Source organism: Schistocerca americana, chromosome X (assembly GCF_021461395.2).
Source record: "Schistocerca americana isolate TAMUIC-IGC-003095 chromosome X, iqSchAmer2.1, whole genome shotgun sequence".
Taxonomy (NCBI): Eukaryota; Metazoa; Arthropoda; class Insecta; order Orthoptera; family Acrididae; genus Schistocerca; species Schistocerca americana.
Genome location: NC_060130.1, coordinates 117,581,695 through 117,608,434, shown reverse-complemented (window position 1 = coordinate 117,608,434; position 26,740 = coordinate 117,581,695).

Genomic DNA, 26,740 nt, shown 5'->3' with positions numbered 1-26,740 from the left:
ATGTGCATTTTAAATCAATTACAATAAATATCCTAACTGAATCGATTGAATTAATACTTTGAGGTCTAACCCAAAAAACAATGAGAGCATAAAATATCCAGACATGTGTCTCCCATACGATCAGTGCTTCATAGACCAGGAATTCCGATTCCAACACCACTTGATAGCCATAGTGATTTTTCTGGCCCAGATGATGAAATGCATGTAGAGGATATTGTGTGCTTGGTCATACATATCAATGACATGACATAAGATTTGTGCTTATTTAAAGAATCTGTCAGTTACTAGGATCACGTCTTCATGAAAATAGATTGTTATGTCTTGGACCAATCTTCTGTTGGTACCATAACTGTTAGGATGAGTTTCGACAGTATTTCAGAAAGGATGAAGAAGCTTCTCAGGTTTTCTGTAATGGCACTGGTTGTCTCATTGAAACTTTGGGTATAAAGTACAGCTCATCTGAATGGCAGCTTTTCATAGATTCATCAAGTAAAGTCATGAAAGCTGTACTACAAATTCGTAATGTGATTGCTTCTGAATGTAAAAGTAATTGAAACCTACAGTAATATAGACCTTTTGTTAACTCTTATGAAATATGAACATCACAACTGGAAGATATGTGGAGACTTAAAGGTATATTTTTGAGCCTAATACAGTCTATACTTAATTTCATACCACACAGATACACATTAACACTATTCGTTACAAGCTATGGCCATACTTTTGCGCCAGTAAGGTGGGTACACCAAACATCCATACCTCCTGTGACTATGGGACAGTCGGGTAGATAAGAAGCAATACGTTCAAAGCATCTGGGAAACAGGGGCTGCCCTGACACCAGGTTCCTGCAGCATTAAGTCACAAGCTGTCATGGTTCCTCAGAAGATTCTACTTCCATTGCTGCACATGACTTGATCTGATGAGATCGTTTATAAAGGTGGTGAATAAAGAAAGTAGGGCTTTTACTTTCTTAAAACACATTTCAATGTGTCAGTGAGGCCAAATTTAATGGAGATATTTTCGATTGTCTTTGTATCAGGTAGCTTATGAAAGATCTACAGTTCAGAGAACATAGAGAGGAATGACTAGTTAGCATTGGAATCAATAATAAAAAAACTTTCTTGCCAACTAAAGGAGTCCAGAGTGTGGGAATGTATTCCAGGAATTTAAAAGTTAAAGCAAAAGAACTAGGAATTAAAGGATATTCTGAAATGGAAAAGGAAAAACTTATTGCATTGATTAAAAATAATTTTGAAAATTTACATTTTAATGAATTATGCAAATCGAATTCAAAAACAATTGAAACAAATAAAATTAAAACCGTTGAATATATTAAAAATAATGATCCATTTGGTGAATCAGGATGAAATTATATATCAGAACATTATGAATTATGTGTAGATTTTATGAGAGAATTTCCAGCTCAATTAGTTTGGAAAACTATATTTAACACCAGAACGAAATTTGCCTGAAGATTTTATTAGAGAAATTAAGATAAATTAGATTGGAATTTTCTATCAAGATATAAAATATTATCTAAACATTTTATGAGAGAATTCAAAGATAAATTGAATTACAATGTAATATCATATCATAAGTTAAATATTAATTTGATGAGGCAATTTCAGGACAAACTAGATTGGGATGCAAATTGGCCAAAATAATCGTCAAAGAATTTCCAGACAAATTAGATTACAATATTGTATCAAGTAAAGAAAACGAATCTGAAAAATGTATAAGAGAATATCAGAATAAAGTAATTTGGGATAATATATCAAACTGGCAAAAATAATCTGAAAAATTTAAGAGAGAATTTCAAGATAGATTAAACTGGAGCGAAATATCAGGTAAACAAAATTGCCTGAAGATTTTGTTCGAGAATTTTGGGATTATGTATCATTATATAAAAAATTATCTGAAAACTTTATAAGAGAATTCCAAGATAAAATAAACTGGATTGTAATGTCAACAAATACTAATTTCTCTGAAAATTTAATACAAGAATTTCAAGAAAAAGTGTCTGAAGATTTTATTACATAGTTTAAAGATTAAGTAAATGTGGAATAAGTAACAACACATCAAAAATTATCTGAAAATTTTATGAGAGAATTCCAAGATAAAATAAACTGGATTGATATATCAACAAATATAAATTCCTCTGAAAATTTAATACAAGAATTTCAAGAAAAATTGTCAGAAGATTTTCTTACATAGTTTAAAGGTAAAGTAAATTGGAAATTGTAATATCACATCAAAAATTATCTGAAAATTGTATGAGATAATTTCAAGACAGATTACATTGGGAAAATTTATCACATAATCAACAGTTCTGTGAAGATTTTACAAGAGAATTTCAAGATTAATTTAATTGGGATGAAGTATCAAGTGAGTAAATATTACCTGAAGAGTTTATTATGGAATATCGAGATAAATTAAATTGGAAGTATGTTTTAGAATGTCAAAATGTATCTGAATTATTTATGCAAAACATACTTAAAGCATATGAAATAATAGAAAATCTAAAGATAATGATTGTTCTATATGTTTAAGAAATGAAAATCATCAGTTTGTAAAAATAAACTGTATTCTTTTCATAAATTTATGTATTGATGAATGGTTAAAACAAAACGTTATTTGTCCATTGTGTAGAAATGTTATTACAAAAATATAAACTGAATTTGATCTGCACTGACTTATTACATCATTATTCAGTTGTTCTTGTGTGTAATCATTTATAATATTCAAATAATTATGCCAACAAATAATTCTTAAAGTCCCTTCCGTTCATTGAAATAAATTTACTGAATTAGGATTGTAATTAACTCATAACATTTCTTCACAATTAGGATGAATATCTTCAATTCCATAGAATTGTTTTTGTAAATTTTTTCGTTGTGTTCTAATTACATAGTAAGTATATTCACAATCATTTTCAAATAATTTTACAAGAATAAAAGTTAATCTTAAATTTTCATAAACTGTTTGAAGGACTACATGAGGTAATAATGTATTTATTTCTTCATTTCTTTCATGTAAACTTTCTACAGCTCTATCAACTATTCCATTTAAATTTTGAATATGATATTCTAACATTTTATTTAAATTATCAAAGAGAGTTTTTTGACTTTTATACATTTCTTTTATTTCGTTTGTAATTGTATATTCTCCATGTTTTTAGAGTCCTGGTAAAAATTCCTCATAAACCTAATCTTGGAAATTTACATCGAAAGGCATTTTGTATTTGATAACTAAAGAATATAGGCCTGGCTGATTGATAAATTTTGTTGAATATTGCATAAATTTAGGAAGCATCATTTCAGTGCTACTGAAATTTTCATACATTTTACAATATTTTTGTTTAACATGGTCTTTAGTTGCATTCTTAACATGCTCATATCGTAAGAGATCAGCAACTTAATTTGCATAAAATCCAGAATTATTCTTTTTCTCAGTAATCATAAACACTTGCTTATTATGAAAAAAAATTTTTAGATGTAATATTTTTATAGAGAAAAATAATGTATATACCCCACACAGATGCAGGTTCATTAATAAATATTGTTGATGCTTTTGTTTAGGTTAATCTTATAATATTTTACGTGTATATTAATGAAGTCACTTCTACAATGTTGTTTGTTGAAATAGTATAGTGATGATAAAAATTATGCAGTAAAAATTTATTTCTGTTTTGTTATTTGAATATTACAGCAACAACTGTAATAGCTCAAGTGAGTCATGATTTAGTAAGAGAATCGTCAATGTTATTTCAATTTACACACATTCTTGAGATAACTGGTGAATTAAATAAAGAAACTTTAAATTTTATGAACAGGCATAGATGTGGTGTACATGATTCATTCAGTAGTTATAGAACTAGTATGTATAAAGGGAATAAGAAAAATATAAAGTGGAATTATAAAGGAGCAAATAAAAATTTTTTAGAAGTAACAGAGGTGACATTTCGTTTATAGCAAAATATATTGATATTCGTTTTGTTTACGATATTTTAATTACGAATGAAAGACAAGTGCATACATATGAAATATCTGGTCATCAATGTTCAAAGGAACTAAATGGAAAAGGAAATGTGTTAGGTCATGCATTTTTTCCAGATACAAATAATGACCATATAGAAATGCATATGGATAAAGATAAGATATGGTAGACAGAAACTGATAAAAATAATCCAGATTATCAAAAAATTTATTTTAAGTTTTAGTTCATGAAATTAGTCACTTGTTAGGTTTATAGCATTCAGATGTTTATGAGTCAATAATGTATCCATTCTGTAATGGTCCGCTTTTAGAATTATTTTGAGGTGGTATTGATGATATTAAAAGTTCATATGGTAAAAAATTACATAAATGGCTCTACCAGAATTTGCACCAGTTGTACCAGCAGTTACTTTAAATGAATCAGTTTAAGCACTATATCAAATTAATAAATCTGATGATCAATTAATTATGAATGGAGTTTAATATATTTTTTATCAGAAGTGGGTATAGACAGGTGACGATATGAATTCTCAATTAATAACTAATTGCTTAATTTTTTTACCACAAGATTTACAAAAAGTAGATTGAATATATCAAAGACTAAGTGGTGAAGTAGTATTATTTGTAGACAATATGATATATATGCCAAATTTACAAACTATAGAACTAGTTTTGGGACATCCAAAGTCAATATCTAGTACAGGAACACGTAAAAAAAATTGAAGGGTGTACAATTATTCGGGTTGAACATTTTTATTCTTTAATGGACTTTTTTACATATAAATTAAGAGGAGTTAGAACTAGAGTACTTTCAGGGTTATGTACCAGAACATATTCTGCATTCAGATACATTAATGGATTGTTGTATTTCTTCAAGGATGATGTTTTTTATGAATATAATGAATTCACAAAAAAGTAGTTAGACCTCATATAGTTGATTTACCTTTATTTTGTAATAAATGTACAACATTAGTGATTGAGGTAGTCAATATACTAAAAAGATAAGTTAGAAAAATTAGTAAATTTCACTTTTTTACAAATCTAAGAATTTTTTGCTATATAAATTGTACAGGTTCAGCAGCAAGCAGAGCTGTCTTATGTCTAATCCAAATTTGTAAATACTGTAACACAAGTCAGATCATAATTTTACTTGTAGTAAAGCTTATGATTTAGACCCATCTTGGTATTTCACAGCACCTGGTTTATCTTGGGATTCACTGTTGAAAATTACTATACAACCACCTGATTTATTATGTGGTTATGATATCATCTTTATGGTTGAAAAGGGAATAAGAGGAGGAATATCACAGTGTTGTAAAAGATATGTTAAAGCAAACAGTAAATATATGAAGGATTTTGACAGTAAAAACATATCATATATCTAGCATATTTAGATGTGAATAATTTATATGGTTACACTATGAGTCAATATTGACCAAATGGTGGATTTGAATGTGATGAACCAAATAATTTTGACTGTACAAAAACAACTGAAATATCAGATACTGTTAAAATTGGAAATATTTATGAAGTTGATTTCGAATATCCAAATGAATTACATGATTTACATAAAGATTTACCATTAGGTCCTGAAAATATGATTGTATTGGAAACTAATGTGAGTAAGTTGTTGACTTTTCTGAATGATGAAGATAATTGTATAGTTTAGTATAGAAATCTTAAACAATATCTGTCTCTTGGAATGAAAATAAAATAATTCATAGGTACTTAAAATTCAGTCAATCAGATTGGTTGAAGCAATATATTAGATTTAAATATGGATATGAGAACTAAAGTCTAAAATTATTTATTTTGAAAAAGATTTCTGTAAATTAATGAATAATTCAATGCTTGGAAAGATGATGGAAAAAATAAGAAACAGAAGGGATATAAAATTAGTGTCAGATGAAGATAAATGTGATGACCTTATAGCTAAATCAAACTTTAGAGGAAGAACTATATTTAATGATAATTGTGTTGTTATTCATATGAACAAACCAAAAATTGTGTCCAGTAAACCCATATATGTTGGTATCAGTGTACTTTATTTGTATAAGGAACTTATGTACGATTTTCGCTATAGAATAATGAAAACAAAATATGGTGAAAATATTGAGTTTGTTAACAAGATGTGTTTACATTTACAGTATAAAATTTTTAGAAGACTTTAAAACAATGATTGATAAATTTATACTAATGATTATCCTGAAAATAATATTTATGGTATTCCACAAGCAAACATGAAGGTCTTAGGAAAAATGAAAGATGAATGCAATGGAAAAATAATGGAAGAATTTTGTGGTTTGAGAGCAAAAATGTATACTTATAAAGTTGGTGATAAGATAGAGAAAAATCTAAAGGAAATAAGAAATGTATCATTAAAAATAGAATAACCTTAGATTGTTTAACAACAGGGAATAGAACAGAAAAATTAATATGATTTGAAGTGAAAAACATGAAATGTACACAGTAGAAAAAACAAGAAAGCGTTGAGTCCTTATGGTAACAAAAGATATCTTTTGAAAATGAAATAGATATATTGCCATACAGGCATTACAAATCATAAAAAAACGAATAATTTTTTTCTATATAAATGGAAACTCTAATCAGTAAGCCAACAATGGAAGTGTCTCGAAAGAGATTAAAAAATTAAGTTGTTTGGAGGTAAATGTTTTATATAATATTACTGGATGTGAATATTTAAATAGTAAATATGGAGAAAAATTTGTATGGAGCTTAATAATTAGTTTAAGATTATTTTACCAGACAGATATTCTAAATTAATTACTGATTGTGATTTTCAATTTGTTGAAAAAGAACAGATGGAACTGAAATATAAAGAAATGAAAAAATTTAAAAATAGACATAATGAATTTCGTGATCTGGAGCTCAATTTGTGAAATTTTTTAAAAAACTTTATTTTTTCCTATTAAATTTTAAAATCTTTATATGGACAGTGCCAAAACAGCTGCAGCAGTGTGGCCACTTTCTAGAGAAAAAGAATATTAATGAATTAATGAATTTCATGCAGATAAGTATCAAAAAGATGGATATGGTTAGAGTTGTTAAGAATGTGCAACTTACTATCAGAAAATTAAGGTTACACATGAATTGTAGGAAAAAAGCATTAAAAGAGATGTACAATCGACAGTTCATAAAAATCTTATGGCTGCTCAAGAAGAAAGAATTAGGAAAATTTTTGGTAAGGGCTAGAACAGTTTTTATTTATTTACTTACATTCACCTTTTAACTGAACTAGAGAGCCAAGTAAAATTTTATTATGAGTTATTTTTTGTGAGAATGAATTAAATTTTTTTCTTACAAGCACCTTTTATAAAATACCAAATTTATATTATTACCTTCACCTTTTGTATGAAAAAAGTCATTATTTTATATTAAGTGAATGTGATAAGAAAATGTATTCATTTTTATTAATTTTCTAAGTAATTTCTTATAAAATAGACGTTTTTTAATAAAATTAAGTGAGTTAGACCTAAAAATTGGACTATAGTAGGAAGTGTAGGTTCTAGGTAACTTGGGTCGGTCCTGGCGTGAGCCAAGACTGGGTCAAGTGAGCTAGAACCTATACTCGCCTCCTACTTGTATCGTTACTGGTGACAAACAATGGTGTCTTTATGTTAACATAAGGAAAAGAAAGAAATGGTTGATCCCAAACACTGTAGCAACTTCTCGTACAAAGGCCTGCACGTGTCCACGAAAGATAGCGCTAAACAGCTGATGGAACAGTGACAGTGTGCTGTACTACGAATTGCTTCCCTGAGATGTAACCGTCACTCCTGATATTTATTGTCAACAACTGAGACGACGTGCAGACCCATTCCAAGAACAACCACCAGGAAGACAGCAGGAAGTGATGCTATTCCTTGATGATGCCCGCCCTCATTCTGCGAGACTGACAAAAAATACTATACAGACTTGGACAGTCATTCCGCACCTACTTATTCACCTGATGTTGCGCCCTCAGATTTTCATCTTTTTCACTCTCTATCAGACGTCCTTCAAGGAGCTTCTGGATGAAAATGCTCTCCGAACATGACGCGACGGGATCTTCGCATCAAAATCAAGTGACTTCTAGAGTCGCGGAATCAAAAAGTTACCGCAGCATTGGAAGACTGTTGCAAATACTGAAGGAGAATGTACTATCGATGACTAAAGTCTCTGTTACGTGTATCTGTTGTGTTTATAAAACACTATGAACTTATGCACCAACCTAATATATTGTTTAAGTGACATGCGAAAGCCAGGCTGCTGAGAGCGAATAACATGGAAGTACTAAGGCTTGTATAGTGTCCACGGTATCTCTGGAAAGCAAATGAATTACTGCGATTCCCCTAGTACGTGTTGGATATCCTTGACTCAGCCAATATCCTGTACATCGGATGCTTTCCCAGTCTGTATGGCTTCTGTGGTGGTTGAGTGGGTAAAGGTCAGAGTACCGATACTAAGCCCATGATATTAGTCCCAGTTGTTCATAGCATGATTCCTCATCTGCGTTATTATATCGGCTGTTTGACCCGCTCGGAAAGCCATGTGTGCTAAAACGTCACTTCTGGGATGGGGAGATGTGCCGACCCTTGATCGATTATGCCTGGCAGATTAAAGATGAGGGTCGGTGAGCCTGTATGTGGTTTTTAGATGGATTCCCAAATCCTGCCAGGTGAATGTCGGGCTGGTATCCAAATCCCACCTCAGTTACACGATTCGCAATCATTTAGAAAACTTTCGCTCACTTCCACACTATACACAGACACGTTGGGCTACACATATTCCACCCTTGGAGGGGAGGGAGGGTAATGGGGTGGTGACGGTAAAATCATTCCTAAAATTAAGGATGTAGGTTGCAGTAGGTACTGGCAGATGAAGAAGCTTGCACGGGATAGAGTAGCGTGGATGGCTGCATCAAGCCAGTCCCTGGACTGAAGACCACATCAACAACAAATTAACCATGTCAAATCCGTTAATAACCACTCTGCACAGACGTGGAACAAAGGCACAAGGAAAAGAAATAGATCTATATATTGATTCTTTCATAGTCTTAGACTGCCTGGCGACGCTAGGCGTCCTATTGTATTTGCCAGCCCTGGGACGACGAGAATTCACTGACATAGTAGTGTCTACTAATCAACTATGCTGCGTACTACCTACCCTAGTAAACTGATAGAGTGTCTTCAACGATGAAATCATGAGAATGAGTGTCTCTAAGCGTAGAAAGACGCTTCACAAGCGAATGAGGATCTTTTATTTCGCTCATCTTACCCACTTTCATATGGAGCAGATGACTGGATGGTAGGCATACACATATTCAAGTTGCAAATGGCTACACCCTGCCGCCTCTCAAGGATCTCTAACACAAATTGTTCTACATGACATGTTCTACCATCCCTAGACGTTTGAAACAAAGACTCTTAAACACCTGTCTAAAGGGAAAGGCCATAACAGCTATTTGAATTTATGAGTCTGTGTAGCGCTGCTCTCGTATGGCAGTTGCATAAAGATGTCTCTCAAAAGCCGATCGTTTGAAGGAGCCAGAATATTCTGTTGTCTCACAGTCACGTTGTGTATGGTGTTTCAGACATTCTGATCTAAGGTAAGTTCTCATTCTATGTAATTATTACAGACTCACACAGAAAATTACGTTTTTCTACATAATTTTGTTGAGAGAGTGGTTATGCACTGACAAATTTTCATGTCAACAAATGTTCCATCAGAGGCCGCCCCAAACCCACAACAAATTTTGTGTAATGTTGCGAAGCCAGTGGCCAGTATACCATCCATGAACTAATGCTTTTTTCCTTGTTTTTACTCTTATTTATGGGAAATAAATTGAATGTAACTATAATAAGCTATGAATCATAATAAATAATAGTAGTAATAATAATTAATAATAAATATAATAATTACTGGATAATAATAAATAATAATTATTATTAAATAATAAAAATAAATTTATTTCTTGCATACTTCATGTGATGCACACATAACTGTGAAGGAGAAAGTCAATAATTATGGCATCCATGTGTCATGTAGGGAGCAATACGAGCAGTGAAAGACAACATGACTTTTATAACTACCGCAACCAAGAAGAGATACGTTGAAGAGGAGAGTTTTAAGAAAAAACTACGTGCTACTAGCAACCAGAGGGTATCAGGATGTTTTCAGTCCCAAACAAGAACGGGAAATTTCCGGTTCAAAATGGTTCAAATGGCTCTGAGCACTATGGGACTTAACTTCAGAGGTCATCAGTCCCCTAGACCTTAGAACTACTTAAACCTAACTAACCTATGGACATCACATACATCCATGCCCGAGGCAGGATTCGAACCTGCGACCGTAGCGGTCGCACGGTTCCAGACTGTAGCGCCTAGAACCGCTCGGCCACCCCGGCCGGCCGGGAAATTTCCGACTATCTGCTGTTGTTGAGAAGATTTTTCGGTGTCAGCCAAGTCTGTATACGGCTCTTAAGTGAGAATGAGTATGTATATTCTGTGCACTGGGTACGAAATTTTAAATAATGATCGTTTTACCTTTGACATGCATGCATGTTCTTGGAATGTCTATTTGTTACACAGCACTATTTTTTGTACACAAGGACTAGAAGCTTTGAAGTACAGTGTACAATACACGAAGATGGCCACACAGTTTTGCCAGAACCGGTAATCCGAATAAATGTTTTACGAAAGCGATCATGGTAACTGGAAGTTCGTTCCTTCTATTTTCATAAGGCACCTTCATAAAACCATGTTTTATTTATAAACTGTACTAAGCAGTGTTTCTAACGCGTGATTAAACATGCGCTATCCTGAGTAGTATTCGAACTCAAAGACAGACGCAGAAAACGGATCCATGAAAATAGTGTTAATCGTTTAGACGGATCCCTAAAAAATTAACCATTTGTTTGCATGTTATATACATGAAACGTCATTGAATCTTTACTTACACTATAGATGGAAGGCAACATTGTTTGCACATTCCATTGAACCATTTGCTTATGTAGCTTTTCAATCTCTCAATTTATATGATCACTAAGAGAATTCTTGTTGGTGAACTTCAACTTAGCTTCCTTCCACAAATGATTAACTTCTTGTTAGCACATCTGTTTCGAATTTTTGACAGGCTGCGTAACATGCAAATTGTAGAAGTTTTGATACAAATTAACGTTGAACACAGTAACATCGGCTTTATATGCGATGCAGAATATCACGACTGACTCACTGACTGAGACACAGTGATTTCGACCGGCGGGGCATAGAACTCCCAGTATGAAATCTAACTGAACCGCTGTTATTTATGTCCAAGCCTTCTTTAAGGGAAGCTGCAGCGTTCTATATAGAAACTACGTCATTTACATTTACCTGTTTAGGTTTTTTGTGCCTGGTAAGTTTGTGTTAGTCTTAGAAACATCGTAACTCCTGGAGTTATGATGCTTCTAATCTTAGCGTAGCAGCACTGTTGATTCTGTTGGCAGTCCTGTGTGATCTGTTTACGCTAGTCAAAAGATTTGTCATTACTGAAGAGCTGATTGCCTTTTAGATACAACAGAACATTGTTTGTCTTCGTTATCTTATGTGATTACAAGGACAGGTTGATAGCAGTTTTGTTTTAGAGTTCTGTGTTAATGGAAAACTCCTCAAAATGAAAGAGGAGCGTGAGGAATGAAGCTGAATACAACAGTGAGGTAATTAAAAGAGCATGTGTTCAAGGAAGTGAATACATAAACTATGCAGGAGAAACAATTCCAGAAAGAAAATCAGGTGAGAAATGTAGTTGCAAGAAGCATATTTTGCTAGTGTTGACATATTTCATCAGAAATCTTTGTTAGCTAGCTTTAATAATTTCAAGAGCAAAGACGAACATGATGTGTACTTACAAGGTATCATTACATGTAACAATACACAAAGATCTCGTTGGTCTAAAAGTGTCTCATCCATTATGTACAGACACAGTTTTAAATATGTCATTATACTCAATGACAAACAGAAGGAGGTCTGCCAGTAGGCTCTTATAGCTTTCTATAGTGCTCCCTGCTGCCGTTGGATAAGCAGCTGCAGCAGCAAGTCGTATACTCCTAGCTCACTCATTTGTTACATAGCTTAATTCTTAATTTCTTTGCGTGTTTTTGGTACTTGCATTGTTTAATTCATAAATTTCGGGCGTATTATAGTATTTGAGAGTTGTAGCATCGCGTTTTAGTGCCTGAATAGTGTAAATTCGCGTAGTCGTTTGTCTTCTGTTTTTGTTTTGAACGGCCAGTGTCGGTTGGTCACAGTCAGTGCGCTCCCTGCCGCCGTTGGATAAGCAGCTGCAGCAGCAAGTCGTATACTCCTAGCCCACTCATTTGTTACATAGTTTAATTCTTAATTTCTTTGCGTGTTTTTGGTACTTGCATTGTTTAATTCATAAATTTCGGGCGTATTATAGTATTTGAGAGTTGTAGCATCGCTTTTTAGTACCTGAATAGTGTAAATTCGCGTAGTCGTTTGTCTTCTGTTTTTGTTTTGAACGGCCAGTGTCGGTTGGTCACAGTCAGTGTGCTCCCTGCCGCCGTTGGATAAGCAGCTGCAGCAGCAAGTCGTATACTCCTAGCTCACTCATTTGTTACATAGCTTAATTCTTAATTTCTTTGCGTGTTTTTGGTACTTGCATTGTTTAATTCGTAAATTTCAGGCGTACTATAGTATTTGAGAGTTGTAGCATCGCGTTTTAGTACCTGAATAGTGTAAATTCGCGTAGTCTCCTTCCGCCGCCGAGCAGTGTCAGCAGTGCGCAAGTAGCAGCATTACTGCATTTACTAGGCAATCTTGTATTTTAATAACCATTTAAATTTTGTCGATTTGTTTGCGCTCTCTGTAGATTAGTTCAGACATTCTTTGCAAAACAGTTTTTAGCATGGATAGGGACTGCAGCTGCTGTGTTCGGATGCAGGCTGAGTTGGCATCCCTTCGCTCCCAGCTTCAGGCAGTGTTGGCTTCAGTCACACGGCTTGAGGCTGTTGCCAATGGGCATCACTGTGGGGGTCCGGATAGGGGTTTGTCGGGGACGGCCAGCTCGTCCCACGCATCCCCCGATCGGACTACCACTGTCGTTGCCCGGGATACTGCCCGCATTGAGGCTGATCCCTCACCTGTGGTAGAGTGGGAGGTCGTCTCAAGGTGTGGCAGGGGGCGAAAGACATTCCGGAGGGCTGAACGGAAGGCCTCTCCAGTTTGTCTGACGAACCGGTTTCAGGCTCTGTCTCAGGCTGATACTGATCTTCGGCCTGACATGGCTGCTTGTCCTGTTCCAGAGGTTGCCCCTCAGTCTGCAAGATCTGGGCGGTCGCAGAGGGTGGGCTTACTGGTAGTTGGGAGCTCCAACGTCAGGCGCGTAATGGGGCCCCTTAGGGAAATGGCAGCAAGAGAGGGGAAGAAAACCAATGTGCACTCCGTGTGCATACCGGGGGGAGTCATTCCAGATGTGGAAAGGGTCCTTCTGGATGCCATGAAGGGTACAGGGTGCACCCATCTGCAGGTGGTCGCTCATGTCGGCACCAATGATGTGTGTCGCTATGGATCGGAGGAAATCCTCTCTGGCTTCCGGCGGCTATCTGACTTGGTGAAGACTGCCAGTCTCGCTAGCGAGATGAAAGCAGAGCTCACCATCTGCAGCATCGTCGACAGGACTGACTGCGGACCTTTGGTACAGAGCCGAGTGGAGGGTCTGAATCAGAGGCTGAGACGGTTCTGCGACCGTGTGGGCTGCAGATTCCTCGACTTGCGCCATAGGGTGGTGGGGTTTCGGGTTCCGCTGGATAGGTCAGGAGTCCACTACACGCAACAAGCGGCTACACGGGTAGCAGGGGTTGTGTGGCGTGGGCTGGGCGGTTTTTTAGGTTAGATGGCCTTGGGCAAGTACAGAAAGGGCAACAGCCTCAACGGGTGCGGGGCAAAGTCAGGACATGCGGGGACCAAGCAGCAATCGGAATTGTAATTGTCAACTGTCGAAGCTGCGTTGGTAAAGTACCAGAACTTCAAGCGCTGATAGAAAGCACCGAAGCTGAAATCGTTATAGGTACAGAAAGCTGGCTTAAGCCAGAGATAAATTCTGCTGAAATTTTTACAAAGGTACAGACGGTGTTTAGAAAGGATACATTGCATGCAACCGGTGGTGGAGTGTTCGTCGCTGTTAGTAGTAGTTTATCCTGTAGTGAAGTAGAAGTGGATAGTTCCTGTGAATTATTATGGGTGGAGGCTACACTCAACAACCGAGCTAGGTTAATAATTGGATCCTTTTACCGACCTCCCGACTCAGCAGCATTAGTGGCAGAACAACTGAGAGAAAATTTGGAATACATTTCACATAAATTTTCTCAGCATGTTATAGTCTTAGGTGGAGATTTCAATTTACCGGATATAGACTGGGACACTCAGATGTTTAGGACGGGTGGTAGGGACAGAGCATCGAGTGACATTATACTGAGTGCACTATCCGAAAATTACCTCGAGCAATTAAACAGAGAACCGACTCGTGGAGATAACATCTTGGACCTACTGATAACAAACAGACCCGAACTTTTCGACTCTTTAAGTGCAGAACAGGGAATCAGTGATCATACGGCCGTTGCAGCATCCCTGAATATGGAAGTTAATAGGAATATAAAAAAAGGGAGGAAGGTTTATCTGTTTAGCAAGAGTAATAGAAGGCAGATTTCAGACTACCTAACAGATCAAAACGAAAATTTCTGTTCCGACACTGACAATGTTGAGTGTTTATGGAAAAAGTTCAAGGCAATCGTAAAATGCGTTTTAGACAGGTACGTACCGAGTAAAACTGTGAGGGACGGGAAAAACCCACCGTGGTACAACAACAAAGGTAGGAATCTACTGCGAAAGCAAAGAGAGCTTCACTCCAAGTTTAAACGCAGCCAAAACCTCTCAGACAAACAGAAGCTAAACGATGTCAAAGTTAGCGTAAGGAGGGCTATGCGTGAAGCGTTCAGTGAATTCGAAAGTAAAATTCTATGTACCGACTTGACAGAAAATCCTAGGAAGTTCTGGTCTTACGTTAAATCATTAAGTGGCTCGAAACAGCATATCCAGACACTCCGGGATGATGATGGCATTGAAACAGAGGATGACACGCGTAAAGCTGAAATACTAAACACCTTTTTCCAAAGCTGTTTCACAGAGGAAGACCGCACTGCAATTCCTTCTCTAAATCCTCGCACAAACGAAAAAATGGCTGACATCGAAATAAGTGTCCAAGGAATAGAAAAGCAACTGGAATCACTCAATAGAGGAAAGTCCACTGGACCTGACGGGATACCAATTCGATTCTACACAGAGTACGCGAAAGAACTTGCCCCCCTTCTAACAGCCGTGTACCGCAAGTCTCTAGAGGAACGGAGGGTTCCAAATGATTGGAAAAGAGCACAGGTAGTCCCAGTCTTCAAGAAGGGTCGTCGAGCAGTTGCACAAAACTATAACCCTATATCTCTGACGTCGATCTGTTGTAGAATTTTAGAACTTGTTTTTTGCTCGAGTATCATGTCGTTTCTGGAAACCCAGAATCTACTATGTAGGAATCAACATGGATTCCGGAAACAGCAATCGTGTGAGACCCAACTCGCTTTATTTGTTCATGAGACCCAGAAAATATTAGATACAGGCTCCCAGGTAGATACTATTTTTCTTGACTTCCGGAAGGCGTTCGATACAGTTCCGCACTGTCGCCTGATAAACAAAGTAAGAGCCTACGGAATATCAGACCAGCTGTGTGGCTGGATTGAAGAGTTTTTAGCAAACAGAACACAGCATGTTGTTATCAATGGAGAGACGTCTACAGACGTTAAAGTAACCTCTGGCGTGCCACAGGGGAGTGTTACGGGACCATTGCTTTTCACAATATATATAAATGACCTAGTCGATAGTGTCGGAAGTTCCATGCGGCTTTTCGCGGATGACTCTGTAGTATACAGAGAAGTTGCAGCATTAGAAAATTGTAGCGAAATGCAGGAAGATCTGCAGCGGATAGGCACTTGGTGCAGGGAGTGGCAACTGTCCCTTAACATAGACAAATGTAATGTGTTGCGAATACATAGAAAGAAGGATCCTTTATTATATGATTATATGATAGCGGAACAAACACTGGTAGCAGTTACTTCTGTAAAATATCTGGGAGTATGCGTGCGGAACGATTTGAAGTGGAATGATCATATAAAATTAATTGTTGGTAAGGCGGGTACCAGGTTGAGATTCATTGGGAGAGTTCTTAGAAAATGTAGTCCATCAACAAAGGAGGTGGCTTACAAAACTCTCATTCGACCTATACTTGAGTATTGCTCATCAGTGTGGGATCCGTACCAGATCGGTTTGACGGAGGAGATAGAGAAGATCCAAAGAAGAGCGGCGCGTTTCGTCACAGGGTTATTTGGTAACCGTGATAGCGTTACGGAGATGTTTAATAAACTCAAGAGGCAGACTCTGCAAGAGAGGCGCTCTGCATCGCGGTGTAGATTGCTCGCCAGGTTTCGAGAGGGTGCGTTTCTGGATGAGGTATCGAATATATTGCTTCCCCCTACTTATACCTCCCGAGGAGATCACGAATGTAAAATTAGAGAGATTAGAGCGCGCACGGAGGCTTTCAGACTGTCGTTCTTCCCGCGAACCATACGCGACTGGAACAGGAAAGGGAGGTAATGACAGTGGCACGTAAAATTCCGTCCGCCACACACCTTTGGGTGGCTTGCGGAGTATAAATGTAGATGTCGATGTAGATGAAGGGTGACAGTAAACCCCGTTGTATAAGACAGTTGTTCATAGCTGGTAAGTCTTCAGGTAATTTAAGAAGAGAAAACCCCATAGCAAGTGCGAAGCCCGCCGAAATTAAAATGCTCATTCATCAAATTGAGTATTTTCCAAGAAAACAAGCCGGCCGGAGTGGCCGTGCGGTTCTAGGTGCTGCAGTCTGGAGCCGAGCGACCGCTGCGGTCGCAGGTTCGAATTCTGCCTCGGGCATGGATGTGTGTGATGTCCTTAGGTTAGTTAGGTTTAATTAGTTCTAAGTTCTAGGAGACTGATGACCTCAGAAGTTAAGTCGCATAGTGCTCAGAGCCATTTGAACCGTTTGAACCAAGAAAACAGACTCACTATTACTCCCAGGTGAAAAATTACCTTGGTGAAAAGTTAAATGTGAAAATCAAGTCTCAGATGTTTGATGAAAAACATCCCGCCATAGATATTACATATCACTACCATGCTAAATTCTTCACAGATCATTTTCAGCTCAGTTTTGGGAGACCTTAGGTAGATATCTACTGTAAAGGTGAAGTTATGGAACAGAAACTCAAGTCCACATTTCTCGATGAGAAGGCAAAGAAGATTGTTGAAACAGAATTAATGACCCACAAAAGAAGAGCTAAATTTTTTACAACACTCTTCAACCTTCAACCAATCTGTACAAAGAAAGGGAGGTTCTGGCTGTTATAACATTTGACTACGTGCTGAATGTTTCACTGCCTAATATTCCGGTGCAGGAGTTGTTTTATCTTCGACACTTAACCCTCAACATTTATTAAATTCATAATGCAAAATCTGGAGAAGGTCATTTTTACCTCTATGATGAAACCCAGGATAACAAAGGACCAAATGAAGTAGCTTCTTTTCTTCTGCATTAGGCAGATAATTGCATTCCGAAGGAACTGAAGGAACTATTCCTTTTTAGTGATAGTCACACCATAGTAATGTTTTAATGGCTCTTGTAGAAACAGGGCATTTTAATAAAATCCAGTACTTCTTTCCCCTCGAGGACTTTCTTTTCTCCACAATGACCATGATTTGGCGTTGCGGAGAGGCTTTTGTCAAAGCATTATCGAATTCATCTTCCAATAGAAGTATATAATATAATAGTAAAGGCAAGACTCCCTAAGAAGTTCAAGGTTACTATGGTAGGCATTGAAGATGTAATTAACTCCAAGGATTAGTGGCCTCCCCTATAGAAGAAGTTAGTAAGTTCACTAGAAAGCGAATATGTTTCAAGAGACAGGGGTACTGCATTCCAGATATCAACATTAAGGCATTTTAGGTACTCATCTTGGCATCCATGGGCAGTACGTGCATCATCATTCAACACAGCAGTGGAACATACATTCATCCTGTGGGATACTGGGAAGTGTAATGAGTGTTTACTGCAAACAAGGGCATGCAACAGACAGCTGTCAGTCACTGAAGCTAAACATGATAACCTGAAGAAGACCTTACAATGCATTTCTGTAGAATATCAGCAATTTTACCTTGATATTTTGGACAACCATTGATAATTTAAAGTAATTATTTTCAGTCTTGCATTTGCATTGCCAAGTCATATAAGATTATGTTTGATGCGTAGTTTAAAAAAATGTTGGTTGCCTCAGATATTAATGTTAAAGGCAATATATTACTAAAGTCATATTTGTGAAAGTGTGATGTGTAAATCAGCTTTTATAAGTTTCATAGCTTTTGAAATTAAAATTATTAAGTTGATTACAAAAGCACATTTCAGTGAAAATTTTCACAAGTATTGTATGTTAAATTATTCAAAGAAAGAATCAACTGTTGATATGTGTTGAACTTTCTTTCAAAATTAGTTTTTATGTTTTCTGAAAAATATACATTTATGTAGTTGTGATGTTTCAAAATTTCCGATTCACTTGTGGGGCACTTGCTTCAAATCGGGAAATCCACACATCCATGCACACGTGTAAAGCAATCATTTCAGTTCAGACGGGCCATTAAGATTGATGGGCACTTTATATACTTATGCTCTGCATTAATTATATAGAGCAAAAGGTTATCCGTTATAATTATGTATATTCTCTGAACCAAAAGTTGACGCAAGATTGCCATTGCTCCTTCCTTTAAAGGAGATTTGGCCGGACCACGCCCCCCTCCTCAATTATGTATCTCTGTAACGCTCTCATGAGGTCTAAACGATCTCGTAGCAAAATGCTCGGCTCTTCGTTGCATATTTTCTATTTCCTCTATTAAAGCAACCTGGTAAAGATCCCAGACTGATGAATAAGACTCAAGAACCATCTAGAAAGCGTTTTGTAAGCCACTTCTGTCGTGTGCGAATTACATTTTCTTAAGATTCTCGCGATGTATTTCAGCCTGGCATCCACTTTTTCTACAATTTGTTTTGTGTTGTTATTCCACTTCCGGTCGCTGCGGATGGTTAATCCTAGGTATTTTGCGGTAGCCCATTTTTCCAGTGATTTGTCACCAATAATGTAACGAAACAATAGAGGATCTCTTCGCCTATTAAAGTACAATATAGTACATTTAGATTCATTCATGATCCAGTGCCAGTCACTCCACCAGCCGTCGTTCCTGTGCAGATCTTCCCACATTTCACTACACTCTTGTGGCGTTTTAACCTTGCTGCACACAACGGCATCGTTAGCATATAGTCTTAAAGTGCTTCAGACGTTATCTACTAGATCATTTATACTCATTATAAACAGCAACTACCGCACAACACCCTTCTTGATTATTCATGAAATTGCTTTTACATCTGTCGATTGTGTTACATTAAGAACGAAATATTGAGTTCTGTATGGGGCCTGATACACGGTAAGCTCGGCAGTTAATGAGATATCACGGAAAATTAATTGTCTATGTGCGCTACAAATTTCAAGATGCACTGATCAGCCAGTACATTGACCAACGACCTACTATCGATATAAACCCGTCCAGGCAATAGCAGCGTCACCTGGCGAGGAATGACTGCTAGTCCGCCACATGCACGGTGCAGGTAGTATCGGCGAACGTGATGTCCCTGTGTAGAATGGAGAAGGTGCACCTACATGAGTGTGACCGAGGGCAGATGGCCCGGAGGCTAGACACGAGCATTTCTGGAACTGCACGACTTGTCGCGTGTTCGACGAATGCCATGGTGAATGTCTTAAACACGTGGCGAAACCAAAGTGAAACCACGTCCAGAGGTCGTGGAGTTGGGCAACCACCCCTCATTACAAATGTCTGAAGACGTAGGCTGGCCAGATTGGTAAAGCTGGACAGGCGGCGAACTGCGGCGAAACAAACATCACACTTTAATGCTGCACAGAGTACAAGTGTGTCTGAACACACAGTGCACGGAACGCTCCTAACGATAGGCCTCAACAGTAGATGACGCATGCGTGTTGCAAAGTTAACACCACATCAGCAATTACGAATAAAATGGGCTCGTGACCGTCGGCACTGGACGTTGGCGCAATGGCAGAGCGTTGCATATACTTTCTTCATCATGCTGATGGGAGGGCGCGAATCCGTCGTCTTCCACGGGAACGGCTCCTTGACACCTGAACTGTTGGATGACAACGAGCTGGCGGCAGCTCCATTATGCTCTGGGGAACATTCACGTCGGCATCCATGACTCCAGTGGAGCTCGCTCGAGGCACCATGACGATCAAGGAGTATCGTATATTCGTTGTAGACCATGTACATTCCTTCATGACGGTCGTGTTTCCCGATGGAAGTATCATTTTTCAGCTAGATAATGTACCATATCACAATGCTAGGAGTGTGATTGAGTGCTTCGAGGAACACAGTAGCGAGTTCCAATTGATGTGCTGGCCCCCAAACTCCCCAGATCGGATCCCAGTCGAACACATCTGGGACGTGACTGAACGTGGCGTCAGGGTTCATCGACCCCTTCCCCGGAATTCACGGGAATTAGGTGACTTTTGTGTACAGATGCGGTGCCAACTCTCTCCAGTAGCCTATCAAGGCTTCATTGCTTCTATCCCACGACGCACCACCGCTGTTATCCAAGCCAAAGGTGGACATGCCGGATATTAGGATGGTGGCCATAATATTCTGGCTGATCAGTGTGTATCGGGGTACACTCATCAGAAAAACTTTAGCATATTTCCAAATTACCCACCAATAGTCACTATGTACGTTCCTTTTGTGTTTACGTAGGAAAGTGGGTGATTACATAATGCGAACTCGATTGTCGTTGCCACTCTGCCTCATCAGAGGCCGTGCAATCACGGCTTGCGAACAAACGCAGTACACCAGAGCTGAGTTCTTGTGGATGCGCAGCTGTCCGGGTGCATCGTATTGCAGCACAATGCCTCGGAACAGGCTCTCCATAGCAGACCGTATCAAAATCATCACATTGATGGGACAAAACACGAGACAAGTTGACGTTACGAATATTGTTCACGTTAATCAAAGTGTTGCCTCCAGACTGATGAAGAAGTTGCAGGAGACGCATTCAATAGCGGACCGACATCGCGAAGGTCGTTCACGCAAAACTGCAGCAGCTCAGGAGCGGTATGTCACCCTACGAGGACAGCGGCTACTCTGCGCCACGAGCATCGAGAAGCCACAGGGGTTACCGTAAGTACCCAAACTGTGCGCAGCAGTCTTTGTGGTGGGAGGTTCTACAGCCGAAGACCAGTCAAGAGTCCAACACTCCGTCCACATCCGAGGGGTACTCGTGAAAGATGGTCTAGAGCACATGAACATCGGAGACGAGACCAATGGACCAAAGCTGCTGTTCACAGATGAAATGCGAATAGGCTTGCACCCTGATGACAAATCTGTTCGCATATGGAGGCGAACAGGGAAACGCAATCACCCTTCAATGACTGTGGAACGTCATCGACAATCCGGTGGCTCAATTGTATTCTGGACAGGTATCATGTATGGCCGTCACACACCACTCGCTCCACATGAAGGCAACATGACTGCTGCAGTGTATGAAAACAATATTCTGGTGGTTTTGCAGAGGCTGTATGGGAACGCCCGATCTCATCGTGCTCGCAATGTGTGTCGGTGTCTGACAGGATGCGGGTTCCGAAGAATAGATTGGCCAGCACGCTCATCCGATGTGAATTGCAGAGAGCATGCATGGAGGTTTCTCAAATGAGTGATTTCTAGTCGTCAGCGTCCTCCATTAACGATTGAAGCTTTCAGGAATGCTGCCATTGAGAAATGGGACAATATTTCTCAATAGGAGTTCAATGAGTTGGTACTGAGCATGACCCCTCGCATTCGAGAGTGCCTGAGGGTTCGTCGACGGACTACGCGTTACTGGACAGTGCACTGAACACACAAGTTTATGTTCTTTGATGTTGTGGGACATTGCAGCTTTTTTGATTTATCAAGTACTGTTCCTTTTTCACTTCATAATCCGTTCAAAGAGAACATATAGTGCAGTTTTCAAATGGCTCTAAGCACTATGGGACTTAACATCTGAGGTCATCAGTCCCTGCAGTTTTCCTTTCCGTAATATTGTGTATTATTAAAAAAATATAGTGTAAAACATCTGCCTCATTTGAAGATACGAGTACCTATTATATGCTTAACTTTTTTTGATTGGTGTACATTAAACTGTAATCTGTCTGTAACTTGCTGGGAGAGCTAGTCGTTCCGCCGAACGAAGTCAACGGCACCTCACGCTCAACCTAATCAGGCCTTGTGAGGAACTGTGGTGTTCAAACATATTTTGCCGTTGATAAAATCTTAGTGTTTACTTTAAGCAAAAGAGAAGGAATTTTGTTTCTGCTCATTGTGTGGTACTGTTGGAGAAGCCACAAATGTTTAAGAGTACAATACACATTGTTGGAAACAGAATGGATATATGGAACAGCCGGCCGCTGTGGCCGAGCCGTTCTAGGCGCTTCAGTCCGAAACCGCGTGCCTGCTACGGTCACAGGTTCGAATCCTGCCTCGGGCATGGGTGTGTGTGATGTCCTTAGGTTTGTTAGGTTTAAGTAGTTCTAAGCCTAGGGGACAGATGACCTCAGATGTTAAGTCCCATAGTGCTTAGAGTCATTTGAACCATTTTTGTATGGAACAGATGATCTTTTTACATATCCAGAAATCTGGTCAGTAAGGATTGTGAACTAGAACGTCAAAATTGGACCGAGTAAACCTATTCGACACGTGCATCGCAGAACTTACGCGGAATGATGATGGCAATATTAAAATTTGATACCAAACTAGTTTGAAGAGCAAAAATGTTCTTAAATGTACACAGGACTCGCATACTATTCACATCCCCTTCTGGCCATCTAGACTAATGTTCTCCATAATTTCCCTAAATCGCTTAAGGCAAATATAGGGATGTTTCCTTTGTAAGGATACGGCCGATTTCCTTCCGCATTCCTCCGTAAACCGGGTTTATGCTCGGTCGCTAATGACCTCGCTGTCGACGGGACGTTAAACTCTAATCTTCCTCTCTTCCTCTTCTACGGACCGATGGTTGCTACAATAGGTACTATAGGAACTGTGGACCATAGCAGTGTTACAGCTTACCACTTGCAGCTTTCCATGTTTAATTTCTTGTCCACTGGATATGGTGTTCTCCAGTAAGACAATTACACTTTCTGCAACTCTACAATCTTGATGCATCGGTGTGAAAATGGGTGGTTCTGTGGATGAGTTCTAAGGTGTCAGACTAAGATTCAAAGAGTCGGGTTCGAAACCCGCGCTCTGAAGGGATTTTTATTTGTCACTTATTTTTCTTTCTTTCTTTATTAATGAGATAATGCAGAGCTGCACCGTGGTACAGAATCTGTGTTAAACCGTAGGCCTCTATAAATAGATGAATAAGTCAGTTCAAACGTCGGAGGAAGACAACGATGTATCACTACAGTGTAGACGCTCCTAGGAGAGCACTGTGGTGTCAAACCAATCTTGGGTTTGCTGTCTGCTTTACCGTAGGGTACGTGATGTTGAATTCGCCAGATGTGAAACTGGGCGAATGCATCTAAACGTAATTGAGCGCCAGCTCACAGCTCACGAACCACCTCTTCATAATGCGTGACTTGCGCCTGGACATCTGGTGCCATCTACCTCCAGCCACGCACCCAGTCTTGTAGGATCAATATCGCAGCAAACTGCGTGCCAAACGTGAATCATCACGCTGATAGGGGTGTGTGAGGTAGGGGAGACGAGCTCGCTTATCATTGATGTCACTGTAGTGCATACCTAACACAGTTCGATATTTACCAAAAGCCAAAGTGAAGTACGTACGCTTTCTTATACGAAAAAAGATTAACAACTGACTGTGCAAACAGACAATAGTAAACACAGAAATTCCCATTTGTTCGTTTTCTTGTAAGCCATAACGATAAAAAGTGTACTTGGAGAGTTACAGAACATGGCGTAACCCGTCATAATAACGTGAGTCACGACCCGAAGATCTGTAGGCGAGCAGGAAGCAGCTGCAGATTGTTTCACGAAGATAATTCTGCTTTAGTCACGTTGAAGGTAGCAACTAGGAACTGATAAGCTTGCAGCACGCGAGCACACGAAATAACTGCCATATGAAAATCCTGGTCAACCTTGAAAGTTCTGTACAGTACTTAACGTGAATGAATTACAAGGCGCCAGAATTTCCTTCTATGTAGGAACTCTGAAAGGAAATATTAAGCGGAATGTAGCGCGTTAATGATCCAGTCAGTTTTATAGATGTGTTGTAGCAAACAGATACAAAAAATTTCTTGAAAAATGGAATACCGTGTCGTTATCGACATTCAATGGCGTAGTCACAGACTAGGAAAACTTCCTGTGGCGGTTTCTGTAAGTGAACGGACAATTGTGATGTTTTCTCAGAAGACGATTGTAAATTTGGTTGCGTTTTCGTTTTCTTTACTTTCTGTAAGAGAGAGATCCTTATGCCTCGAAAATTGTTTCTTGACTACAATGCTTGAACCATATTCCTTGAACATGGATAATATGTATTTAATTTCCCACACTAGAGGCTATGGTGGGTTCCTATAACGCAAACAGCGTGACTTTCAATGACAGGAGTGATAAACCAATAAATTCGTTGTCAACCATTTATACTATTAGCTCACAGATGTGCGATAGCTCCAACATCTGCAAGAAATAATAATTATAATATACACGTTAATAATGAATGAGTTTCCTGGTGATAAAGAAGAATTCTGACGGTTACCAAAAGCTGATATTCAGTATCTGCAACAGAATCAGTAGAAAAGCAGGTTTCTTTCTATGATTTAGTTACTGAATTCGTTCTGATCATTTACAGCTCAATTAAGTAGCGAAGTCTTGATGTATTATATTACTTCTCCAGCGGCATTTGAACTGCAATTGCAGTTGTCTTTTCATTTTGTTCTGAGCACTTTACCACAAAGCTAAAAATACTTTGCTGTCCTTATAACTGAATCACTGCCATAACACTGTCAAGGTAGACAGGTTATGATGTTAAAGATAAGAGCAATCGTAGTCTACGCGTAAAACGATCTTCGTGGAGTCAAATTATTAAGTTTACACACTCAGCGTCACGTTTTGTGTGTGGATTAGTCATAATATTTCGTAGAGTTGGCAGGAGACTATCAAATGACGATAGTCAGATGATTCAGCGATACGCCAGGAAACCAGAGGACGATAACACAATTGCCAAACATTTCCAAAGATGTCGTTAGGTCGCAACTGTACTAACAGAAGGAGAAGAATACGTTTCATTAGCGGTCTGTTTATCGAGCAGATCCGAGTGTTCCATGCACCTAAGCACTGCCAATGCTGTCCACACATCAGACATGACAAGCGACTGGGCTCTCATTATGTACATCCACAGAAATTTAATAGTGGCAAGGGGGGGGGGGGGGGAGAGGGAGGAGGAGCAAGACTATAAAATTGCCATTTTTAATACAGATCAGTCGGTCTGTTTCGAGACATGTTATGATACAAGAACTAAATTTTATAAGTAAAAGTAAAAATTATGTTCTATAATGTATAAAGGGAATACAAACGTCTCAAAAATGAGATCGACAAGGAAGTGCAAAATGGCTAAGCAGGGATGGCTAGAGGACAAATGTAAGGATGTAGAGGCTTATGTCACTAGGTGTAGGATAGATACTGCCTACAGGAAAATTAAAGAGACCTTTGGAGGAAAGAGAACCACTTGTATGAATATCAAGAGCTCAGATGAAAACCCAGTTCTAAGCAAAGAAGGGAAAGCAGAAAGGTGGAAGGAGTATATAGAGGTTCTATACAAGGGCAATATTCTTGAGGACAATATTATGGAAATGGACGAGGATGTAGATGAAGATGAAATGGGAGATACGATACTGCGTGAAGAGACTGAAAAAAGCACTGGAAAACCTAAGTTGAAACAAGGCCCCGGGAGTAGACAACATTCAATTAGAACTACTGACAGCCTTGGGAGAGCCAGGCCTGACAAAACTCTACCATCTGGTGAGCAAGATGTATGAGACAGGTGAAATACCGTCAGACTTCAAGAAGACTGTAATAATTCAAATCTCAGAGAAAGCAGGTGTTGACAGATGTGAAAATTACCGAACTATCAGCTTAATGAGTCACGGATGCAAAATACTAACACGAATTCTTTACAGACGAATGGAAAAACTGGTAGAAGCCAACCTCGGGGAAGATCAGTTTGGATTTCGAAGCAATATTGGAACACGTGAGGCAATACTGACCCTGCGACTTATCCTAGAAGATACATTAAGGAAAGGCAAACCTACGTTTCTAGCACTTGTAGACTTAGAGAAAGCTTTTGACAATGTTGGCTGGAATACTCTCTTTCAAATTCTGAAGTTGGCAGGGGTAAAATACAGGGAGCGAAAGGCTATTTACAATTTGTACAGAAAACAGATGGCAGTTACAAGAGTCGAGGGACATGAAAGGGACGAAGTGGTTGGGAAGGGAATGAGACAGGGTTGTAGCCCCTCCCCGATGTTATTCAATCTGTATATTGAGCAAGCAGTA